Below are 12,136 nucleotides of genomic sequence, written 5' to 3'. Positions count from 1 at the left end.
TACCAGTTACCATGGAGTCTACTCTGATTCATGGGGATCCCATGTGTGTCGAAGTAAAACTGTGTTCCAAAGGGTTTTCAATGGCTGATTTTTCAAAAGTACATCCCCAGGCCCTTCTTTCAAGGTGACTCTGGATGGATTTGAATCTCCAACCTTTTGGTTAGCAGCCAAGAACATTAAACATTTAAACCACCCAGGGACTCTATACTCCTGGTACCAGTTTCTAATTCTTCCTATATTTTAATTTCTTTTAATTTCATTTGATATTTACATATAAAAATTAGAATTTTTCTCGTGCTGTTTAGTGAAGATTTTATCTTAATATGTTCAGGTAAGGACACAGTTTCATTAAGGTCTTGAAGCTCACTGGACAACTGTGATGTACGATGGAGCGCTCCATCCCCTCTATGAACCAGCACTGCAAGACTTAAAATTTCTCTCTTGAGCAAGTTCAGAGTCATATTAACTAAATATGCCAAAGGTTGACAAATATTATTAAAATATTTATTAAAAATTATAGCTTTTAGTGGGTGAGGGAGGAAAGGAACTACTACAAACACAAAATTGAAAGATTAGATAAAGACATTCTCATTGACTTATACTTGACTCCACAATCTTTTTAACCATCTATTATTTGGATTTTTTTAAATCTTCTTATTATGATAGTCTAGTAATTAGTCATGCTGTCTAGAAATTAATACATAACTAGTATTATACACTCAATTTAAATATCAATAAGTGGAAATGCACAGGAATTGTTTACAAATATTATTTAATCATAGTGTAATCAGATATTTCCTGCCTTTATGTTTGCCTGAAATTCATAATTAGAAAATAATTATCTTGGGTGCTTGGCTGTCTCAATACTCTTCCATCATTTATACCGAAAATTAAGGATTTATTTATTAAAATGAAACATATTTTATTTACACATTCATATACAAGTAGTATAGACCTAGAAGTTCAGAGCTAAAAAGGGCCTCAAAAATCCTTTCAGACACTCAGAGAAGACCAGCTTATTTTTCCTATAGGATAAATTAATGAATTGAAATCTTAATAAATGAACTGCAACATTTAGAACTTAGTTATCTATAGATGTTGGTAGGAAGTAAAGAAGCATGGACTCTAAACTAGAATGGTAATATAGGATCTGCCCCCTCCACACACAAAAGTGAGTGAAATGTCATTTATTATATTTAATTTTCAAATTGTTCTACTTTACATATACATTAGATAGACTTTTATCAAGGTTTTAAAAAATTATTCCTAAACTCAAATCCACTAACATCACTAAAAGGTCCATTAAAAATGATTGAAAACCAAATTATGATTTTCCCAGTTGGGAAGCAGGTAAATGGTGACTATAAAGCAATGAAGCTTTGGCTTTTTTTTTTTCTTTTTTTATGGTGCTTTTTTAAATTATTATTATGCTTTAGGTGAAAGTTTATAGCTCAAGTTAATTTCTTATACAAAAATTCATACACATATTGTTATGTGACCCTAGTTGCAATCCCCATAATGTGACAGCATGCTCCCCCTTTCCACCCTGTGTTTCCCGTGTCCATTCAACCAGCTCCAGTCCCCTTCTACCTTCTCATCCCGCCTCTGGACAGAAGCTGCCCTTTTAGTCTCATGTATCTACTTGAACTAAGAAGCACAAGCACACTCTCCACAAGTATCATTTTATGTCTTATAGTCCAGTCTAATCTTTGTCTAAAGAGCTGGCTTTGGGAATGGTTTTAGTTCTGGGTTAACAGAGAGTCCAGGGAGTGGCTTTATTTTAACAATACTAATGATAACATACATTCTCATATGTAATTTTAAAATTCTTATATTAGAATTATTTTTAGTCCCACTTCATTAGTCTCTTAAGAGATAAATGTTCTTATGCTTTATGATCAAAATGTAGCTTTTATCCAAAACAGTAATATCCAGTCGATCTGAGTTTTGTTGTTGTTAACTAAACTTGGGTCTAGTCCACAAAGGGGTAAGAATCACTACAATTGAAACTGTGTTAAAGAAGTCTTAAAGGATTCCCATAGATGAGGGCCAACATATTTTGAGCAATGGTAGAGTCATTGAAATAAGTATACAAACTCCCAAGGCAACACCCTGAAGAAGATAACGCTTAAATATACAAGTTCTGATATTTCTAAATTCTCTCATTACATTGCTGGTATCTAACCTAAGTTATATTTTACTATTTGTGGGTTTTATCACTAGAAAATAAGGAGCTTTGGATATGCATTAAGATGTGTTAAGACTGGATTTTCAAAACATCAACTACTAAATTGTAGGAAGTGTTTTTTTAAGCAGTCAGTTGCTGTTTCCTATTTAGTTATCAATACTGGCTCCAATGTAAATACCGTGACAGCAGCAGTTTTAATATTTAGAGTCATCATTAGCATCACAGACACATCACAAGCTTTTACACCTGGGATCTCTTGAAAGTGAAACCTGAGAGTCCTTCCAACTTGAAATAAATTAAAAGAAATGAAGTAAATTACAAATATGTCCCCAGCCTATGGTTAGAAAGCTCATGAATTACTATACCAAAAAAGCCCCAAGCTCTAGCTATTACTGTAAACCTTGTCTACTTTGTTATTATTCGTAGAACTATTTATAATAACAAAATAATATGATATTTGGGATTTTTTCTGTAATTTCAGTATTTGTAATTGTTATAATTTGCTTCTCAAACTACCCTTGAGAAAAAACATTGACATTATCATAATGAAGTCACTGAAGGACTACTGTTGCCTGGGAACATCAAAGAATTTTAGCTTGGAGTAAGGATTTATTATTCCATGAGCCATTCAAATCAGCAATTGGGTTCTTTTCCTTTGATTACATGCTATATATCAATCTGGCATCTCTAATACTTCCCTTAAGCTGATAAATGAATTCGATTTTAAATTATATTATTCCATGTCTGCTGTTTAATTTGGCAATATAATTGTACCCTTATAAATCTGAAGATACAAACTATAGAAATGTAAATACAACATAATAAGTCCTTGGCTTTCTTTCGTAAATCTTTTTATTGCATTCAAAATTTTGCTTATTTCCATCCTTCTAGTTCTCCTTGTCACCTTTCCTCTTTATCAGAGAAAACACAGAACTGATGCATTTCTCAAAGGTTACTGATGCAAGCACTTACTCAAAGGGCTATTTCTGATCATTAACGTATTACATGCCATGGTGATTTATGTTTACAGTTGTAGAAATAAATGGCTCAGGTTTCAGCTTATCATACAAAAAGATAAGTCTGCAAACTCAGAATTTTATCATATATAGCATTAGTTTTAAAAGTGACTTTTTAATGTAAAAAATGAAAAATAAATAAGAACATTTCAACCATTTGTTTTGTCAGCTAACCTTTACAGTTATGTATCAAATCATTTTTCTCAGATTTGCTCAACATATTAGTCAGTTTGGGGGAAATATAGCTCATCTCATGCTCCATTTAAAACCTATTCGTTGGTGTAGAACCTGGAATGCGTGACCAGAGCCTAACTGTTCCTGCCCCCTCCTTTGTATTCTGTGTATCATTATTACGATGCAAGAATGGCAAGAAAAGGATGGGGGAGGACAAGGAATATTGGATATATTACAAAGTCAAAACTCTGAAAAAACAAAAGGGAAATTAATGTTTCCTATTTTATTTCAAATACCAGATTAATTATTACAATAAGATAAAGAACAATTTGCCTCATTGTTTGGAAATTTACTTATATGAGCATACTGATATAATTCTAGGTTCAAGCTAAAAATTATGACTCAATCATACAGAAAACACTTTCTAATAATCAAGAAACTATCTCAGATCATTCTGACACAAAATCATTCATTCTTATCTCAGGAGTATCTAATTTCACAATTCAGTCTTCTATTTGATCTGTCAACAAATATTTATTGAGCTTCTTATTGCGGCTAGGTGCTGTTCTAGATGTTGATAATAGAACTATGATCAATACAGACAAAAACCCGTGCCCTCTGGATCTTTTCTTCTAGTAGGAGAGATAAGCAACAAATAGATAACACAATGTCAAGCAATGATAAGCTCTTCAAAGAAAAATAAAACAAAATGGAATAGAGACTTATTTAGGAGAGTTTTTACTTTTAGAGTAGATAAGAAAAGCTTTTCTGAAGAGATTACATTTGAACAGATAGCCCAGTGAAGTAAGGGAATGGGCCACATGAATATCCAGGGAGTAGGAGCAACAAGTGCAAAAGCCCTGTGGTAGAAGTATGCCTGGCCCGTTTACAAACAGTAAAGAGATTGGTATGGCTAGCACAGTGAATGAAGAGGAAGAATAACATAAAATTATAGGGCAAAGAGCTAACCAAGAGCAGAATTACACAAATCCTATCAACTAAAAGAACTGTGATTCAGCTATTGAGGCAGGGGAACACTGGGAAAGAAATAGGTTTGGGTGAAGGATTTCTGTTTGAGTCGTGAGATACATTAAAACTCCAAGTGAAGATGTTGAAAAGGCATTTTGGGATAAATGAGACTTACAACTCATAGAGATATAAGTTAGTGTATTGATGGAAACCAAAGCCACAAAACTGAAGAAAATGATCTTGGGAGTGAAGGTAGCTAGAGAAGGAATGAGGGACAACAGAGAAGCTGGCAAGAAGAGAGGCGGCAAGGAAAAATGAAAAGGCCTGACCAGTGAAGTGTGGGTAAAACCAGAAGGGAATAGTATTCTAAGTCAAAGAAAGAGAATGTTCAAGACATAGGGACGAATTGTGTCTAGTGATGCTGATAAATCAGGTAAAATGAGGACTGATTTTGGCAATTTGAATGCCATTAATGATCTTAACAAGAGTGATTCTAGGGGAACAGAGAAAATGAAAGTCCTGTTGGAGTATGTTCAAGAGAGAGTTGTGGTAAGGGCGTTAAAACAGTGAATAGAGATAACCCTTCTTGGAAGTAGTTTTTCTATTTAAAACAAACAACAAAAAAAAAACTGTTACTGATGTGCCGATTCCGACTCACAGCGGCCCTATAGGACAAAGTAGAACTGCCCCATAGGGTTTCCAAGGAGCAGCTGGTGGATTCGAACCGCTGACCTTTTTGGTTAATGGCCGAGCTCTTCATCACTGGCCTAAAGGGATATATGAGTGAGGTAAGGGAGGGTTGTTTTAAAGATGGGAGATATATTGGTATGTTGGTGGCAATATTCCAGTTGGGAAAAAGAAACTGTTGATAAAGAAGAGAGAATGCTAGAACCAAAATCTTTGAACAGGGTGGGATCCAGTATATAGGTGGAAGTGTTGGTTCTAATAACAGTAGAGAGAATGGACCCCTGGTAACAAGTGGTAGGGCAGTGTATATAGTTACAGATACAGGAAGGTTGTAGTTTTGCTGATAATATCCTAAAATAAAGTACTTATTTTCTGATTGCTGGAATATCTGTCAATACTTGTCTTTAGCTAATCAGGTTAGTGAGCCAGTTTCACTCCATACAAATCAATTTGAGGGTGGAGCTACAACTCTATGGCTAATTGATTGTCTTGTTCCATGGCTACAAACCATATCCCACGTAAGACACATACCCTTCTACAAATGCAAACCAGGGGTCTCATTATGGAGTCCTCTAAGGGAAGTAAATGAGTTAGTGAGAATCTATTACTACCAATCCCCAACTACTTTCATGTTTCTCAATTTGGTTAATGATAGCCGGTTTTCTATAAGCTCAGGTACATTCAATTCCTGAATCAGAGAAAGTCTTCTTTAATTAATAATAGAAGTTTCTTCCCCAGTAATGAATAGAGTTGAGAAATAGGTGAATGGTCCCTCCCCAAACTCTAACTTATATGTAGGAGGTGGGAAAGGAAAGCAGGTGGAGTGGAGAGGTGTGGAAAGGGGTAATTTTGATTCCTGGGCATTAAAACAAGCATTAAGTAGCAACCTCCACCCAGGTCTCTGATTCCCCATGCTTAAGTAACTGGGCCCTGATCCCTCCAGTCAGTTAACAAAGAATACTGACCCTTATCTAGTTCCTTCTACCCCCTTTCCAGGCACTATTCTGTGCTCCTTGTATCTTGCCCACCACCAGTGGGTCTCTCCTGATCCACTCCTGACCTGCCCACCAGAGGTAACAGTTCCCAAGACACAGTCATTCTAAGTCTAACCCTGGTTTCAATACTTTGAATATCAAACCTGACCTAAGTCTATCAAAAGTTTGTCTTCCAAAACCAAAGGCACAAGGGAAAAATTAGTCCAAAGGACTAATGGACCACAACTACCACAGCCTTTACCAGACTGAGTTCAGCACAACTAGATGGTGCCTGGCTACCACCACCAGCTGTTCTGACAGGGATCACAACAGAGGGTCCCAGACAGAGTTAGAGGAAAATGTAGAACAAATTCTAACTTATAAAAAAAAAAAGGGGGGGAGGGTTTTGGCCAAGATGGCTGACTAGGTAGATGCTACCTCTGATCCCTCTTGCAACAAAGATTCAGAAAAACAAGTGAATCGATCACATACATGACAATCTACGAACCCTGAACAACAAACACAGATTTAAAGAGTTGACCTGAGTGACAGAGACGGAGAACGAACAACTACAGGGAAGCAGCAACTGTTTTTGGACCCTGGAGCCAGTGTCCCAGTCAGGTAACCTTGGCGCTGGGCTTAGGACTGGGTGCAGGGGAGCTGAACACAACATCCTGTGACAGCGCAAACACGGGGCGCAGCCCTACCCCCCTGAACTGACCCAGGGAGGGGGCCCAGTCGGTCAGCACGGGCGGCGCGGTGACGCAGCTGGCGGGAGGAGAAGTCGCCGGGAGGCAGCAACTGGTTTTGGAGCCGGGAGTGCAGCGTCCCAGCTGGGGAACCTTGACGCTGGGCTTTGGACTGGCAGCGGAGGAACTGATCGCAGCTTCTGAGGGCCAGACCCTCGGGGCAACCTCTACACAGCCAGCACACATAGGCGACACGCCCCTAGGGAATCTCAGATAAAATAGTCATCTCAAGCAAGATAAGCAACTTTGTCTATATTCCGGGGTGCTACTCTCTCCTGTTTTTCTGAACCCTCCCCTCCCCTTCCCGGGCAGCTTCATTAACATTGGAATTTCCTGAGCCAGAGGGAGAACGGCTCCACGGCTTTTCTTTTACGTTTTTTTTGTTTTGTTTTTTGTCTTTTCCTAACCCATTCTTCTGGCCTGAGAGAAGCAACCACAAAAAACCCAGGGACCAAAAATCCTTCCCTAATTGGACTAAAAACACAGAACCAGCTCCAGCCAAGCATATGTGATCCATATCTCGGGCTTTCATCCCTGCAGGGAATAAGGTGGGTATTATAATGCAAAGGCATTTCTGATAGGGATCTGACTGCATTTTTTTTTTTTTTTTTTAGCGGATTTACTGGAAAAACACATTTCCCAGGTCTGATATCTCTGCGTATTCAACAGAGCCCTAACTGGTCCACAACAGGGAACTGAGGGATGAATCTTCCCCCAGACCACCTAGCCTCTTGCCTTAGGGGTCTAAGGAGGGTGACGCCTACCAATCAGTAGAGGTACTTGCATTGGGGGCCTAAGGTACAGCTGCAGAGCTCTCCCACCAAGGTGCTTTAGAAATAGAGACACACCTACCTCACTGACACTTGGGGGAAGCCTGTCAGCATCCTGCCTCCCCTGGAGGGAGAACCCCAGCTGCTAATAGAATCTGGTGCACACAACTATCACCACTACTTCTCAAGGTGGATAGGTGTTAGGGTGCAGCACACACTTGATGACCCAAAATCAGATTCTACTCAAGAATAGTGAATAGACTCAGGCATATATATCTGGCAACAGCCCAAACCAGCTGGTAATAGGTCATAAGTAAGTCAAGGGCTACAACAATCAAGACAGCACAATCTAGTACCCCATCCACATATATTGAAAAAAAAAAAAAACAAGATAAGACTCAGTGAGCAGATATAGAATAAATCACTACAATATCTTAGTGATGGCTCGGAGACAGCAGTCGATATCAAACCACATAAAGAAGCAGACCGTGACAGCTTCTACAACCTGCCAAACAAAAGAATCAAAATCTTTCCCAAATGAAGATACAATCCTGGAATTATCAGATACAGAATATAAAAAACTAATTTACAGAATGCTTCAAGACATCAGGGATGACCTCAGAAATGAAATAAGGCTATCTGCAGAAAAAGCCAAGGAACACACTGATAAAACTGTTGAAGAACTCAAAAAGATTATTCAAGAACATAGTGGAAAAATTAATAAGTTGCAAGAATCCATAGAGAGACAGCATTCAGAAATCCAAAAGATTAACAATAAGATTACAGAATTAGACAACGCAATAGGAAGTCAGGGGAGCAGACTCGAGCAATTAGAATGCAGACTGGGACATCTGGAGGACCAGGGAATTAACACCAATATAGCTGAAAAAAAATCAGATAAAAGAATTAAAAAAAAATGAAGAAACCCTAAGAATCATGTGGGACTCTATCAAGAAGGGTAACTTGCGTCTGATTGGAGTCCCAGAACAGGGAGGGAGGACAGAAAACACAGAGAGAATAGTTGAAGATCTGCTGACAGAAAACTTCCCTGATATCATGAAAGACGAAAGGATATCTATCCAAGATGCTCATCGAACCCCATTTAAGATTGATCCAAAAAGAAAAACACCAAGACATATTATCATCAAACTTGCCAAAACCAAAGATAAAGAGAAAATTTTAAAAGCAGCCAAGGATAAAAGAAAGGTCTCCTACAAGGGAGAATCAATAATAAGTTCAGACTACTCAGCAGAAACCATGCAGGCAAGAAGGCAATGGGATGACATACACAGAGCACTGAAGGAGAAAAACTGCCAGCCAAGGATCATATATCAAGCAAAACTCTCTCTGAAATATGAAGGCAAAATTAAGATATTTACAGATAAACACAAGCTTAGAGAATTTGCAAAACCCAAACCAAAGCTATAAGAAATACTAAAGGAAATTGTTTGGTCAGAAAACCAATAATATCAGATACCAGCACAACACAAGGTCACAGAACAGAACATCCTGATATCAACTCAAATAGGGAAATCACAAAAACAAATTAAGATTAATTAAAAAAAAAAATGCTCAAAACAGGGAATCATTGAAGTCAATATGTAAAAGATCACAATAATCAAAAAGAGGGACTAAATACAGGTGGCATAGAACTGCCATATGGAGAGGGATACAAAGCGACATAGGACAATACAAGCTAGGTTTTTACTTAGAAAAATAGGGGTAGTCATTAAGGTAACCACAAAGAGGTCTAACAATTCCATAACTCAAAATAAAAACGAAGAAAAACGTAACAACTCAGCAAACATAAAGTCAAACACTATGAAAATGAGGAACACACAATTTACAAAGAAAAACGTCTCAGCACAAAAAAGTAAGTGGAAAAATGAAATTGTCAACAACACACATAAAAAGGCATCTAAATGACAACACTAAACACATATCTATAATTACCCTGAATGTAAATGGACTAAATGCACCAATAAAGAGACAGAGAGTCTCAGACTGGATAAAGAAACATGATCCGTCTATATGCTGCCTACAAGAGACACACCTTAGACTTAGAGACACAAACAAACTAAAACTCAAAGGATGGAAAAAAATACATCAAGCAAACAATAAGCAAAAAAGAAGAGGAGTAGCAATGTTAATTTCTCACAAAATAGATTTTAAACTTAAATCCACCACAAAGGATAAAGAAGGACACTGCATAATGATAAAAGGGACAAGTGACCAGGAAGATACAACCATATTAAATACTTATGCACCCAATGACAGGGCTGCAAGATACATAAATCAAATTTTAACAGAATTGAAAAGTGAGATAGACACCTCCACAATTATAGTAGGGGACTTCAACACACCACTTTCAGAGGACAGGACAACCAGTACGAAGCTCAATAGAGACACAGAAGACCTAACTACAAAAATCAACCAACTTGACCTCATTGACTTATACAGAACTCTCCACCCAACTGCTCCAAAGTATACTTTTTTTTCTAGCACACATGGAACAATCTCTAGAATAGACCACGTATTAGGTCATTAAACAAACCTTTGCAGAATCCAAAACATCGAAATATTACAAAGCATCTTCTCAGACCACAAGGCCATAAAAGAGGAAATCAATAACAGAAAAACTAGGGAAAAGAAATCAAATACTTGGAAACTGAACAATACCCTCCTGAAAAAAGACTGGGTTATAGAACACATTAGAAGGGAATACGGAAATTCATAGAACGCAACAAGGATGAAAATAGTTCCTATCAAAACCTCTGGGACACAGCAAAAGCAGTGCTCAGAGGCCAATTTATATCCATAAATGCACACACACAAAAAGAAGAAAGAGCCAAAATCAGAGAACTGTTCCTACAACTTGAACAAATAGAAAGTGAGCAACAAAAGAATCCATCAGGCACCAGAAGAAAACAAATAATAAAAATTAGAGCTGAACTAAATGAATTAGAGAAAAGAAAAACAATTGAAAGAATTAACAAAGCCAAAAGCTGGTTCTTTGAAAAAATTAACAAAATTGATAAACCATTGGCCAGACTGACTAAAGAAATACAGGAAAGAAACAAATAACCCGAATAAGAAACGAGAAGGGCCACATCACAACAGACCCAACTGAAATTAAAAGAATCATATCAGATTATTACAAAAAATTTTACTCTAACAAATTTGCAAACCTAGAAGAAATGGATGAATTCCTGGAAAAATACTACCTACCTAAACTAACACAATCAGAAGTAGGACAACTAAATAGACTCATAACAAAAAAAGAGATTGAAACGGTAATCAAAAAACTCCCAACCAAAAAAAGCCCTGGCCCGGATGGCTATACTGCAGAGTTCCACCAAACTTTCAGAGAAGAGTTAACACCACTACTACTAAAGGTATTTCAAAGCATAGAAAATGACGGAATACTACCTAACTCATTCTATGAAGCCACCATATCCCTGATACCAAAACCAGGTAAAGACATCACAAAAAAAGAAAATTACAGACCTATATCCCTTATAAACATAGATGCAAAAATCCTCAACAAAATTCTAGCCAATAGAATTCAACAACATATCAAAAAAATAATTCACCACGACCAAGTGGGATTTATACCAGGTATTCAAGGCTGGTTTAATATTAGAAAAACCATTAATGTAATCCACCATATAAATAAAACACAAAAAAAACACATGATCTTATCAATTGATGCAGAAAAGGCATTTGACAAAGTCCAACACCCATTTATGAGAAAAACTCTCACCAAAATAGGAATCGAAGGAAAATTCCCCAACATAATAAAGGGCATCTAATTTTTTTATACAAAGCCAACAGCCAACATCACTCTAAATGGAGAGAGCCTGAAAGCATTTCCCTTGAGAACGGGAACCAGACAAGGATGCCCTTTATCGCCGCTCTTATTCAACATCATGCTAGAAGTCCTAGCCAGAGCAATTAGGCTAGACAAAGAAATAAAGGGCATCCGGATTGGCAAGGAGGAAGTAAAATTATCTCTATTCGCAGATGACATGATCTTATACACAGAAAACCCTAAGGAATCCTCCAGAAAACTACTGAAACTAATAGAAGAGTTTGGCAGAGTCTCAGGTTATAAGATAAACATAAAAATCACTTGGATTCCTCTACATCAACAAAAAGAACATTGAAGAGGAAATAACCAAATCAATACCATTCACAGTAGCCCCCAAGAATATAAAATACTTATGAATAAATCTTACCAAAGATGTAAAAGACCTATACAAAGAAAACTACAAAGCTCTACTACAAGAAATTAAAAAGGATCTACTTAAGTGGAAAAACATACCTTGCTCATGGATAGGAAGACTTAACATAGTAAAAATGTCTATTCTACCAAAAGCCATCTATACATACAATGCACTTCCGATCCAAATTCCAATGTCATTTTTTAATGTGATAGAGAAACAAATCACCAACTTCATATGGAAGGGAAAGAAGCCTCGGATAAGCAAAGCATTACTGAAAAAGAAGAAGAAAGTGGGAGGCCTCACTCTACCTGATTTCAGAACCTATTATACAGCCACAGTAGTCAAAACAGCCTGGTACTGGTACAACAACAGGCACATAGACC

General features: G+C 37.2%; 1 pseudogene; it reads right to left on the bottom strand.

The window, feature by feature from the left end:
• Positions 1-6,943, bottom strand: part of LOC100671824 (chromobox protein homolog 3-like) — a 50,547-nt pseudogene extending 43,604 nt beyond the window's left edge.
• Positions 6,944-12,136: the final 5,193 nt, after the last annotated feature.

The sequence above is a fragment of the Loxodonta africana genome, chromosome 6 (assembly GCF_030014295.1).
Source record: "Loxodonta africana isolate mLoxAfr1 chromosome 6, mLoxAfr1.hap2, whole genome shotgun sequence".
NCBI classification, from domain to species: Eukaryota; Metazoa; Chordata; class Mammalia; order Proboscidea; family Elephantidae; genus Loxodonta; species Loxodonta africana.
This window is presented reverse-complemented; position numbering and strand designations above follow the sequence as displayed.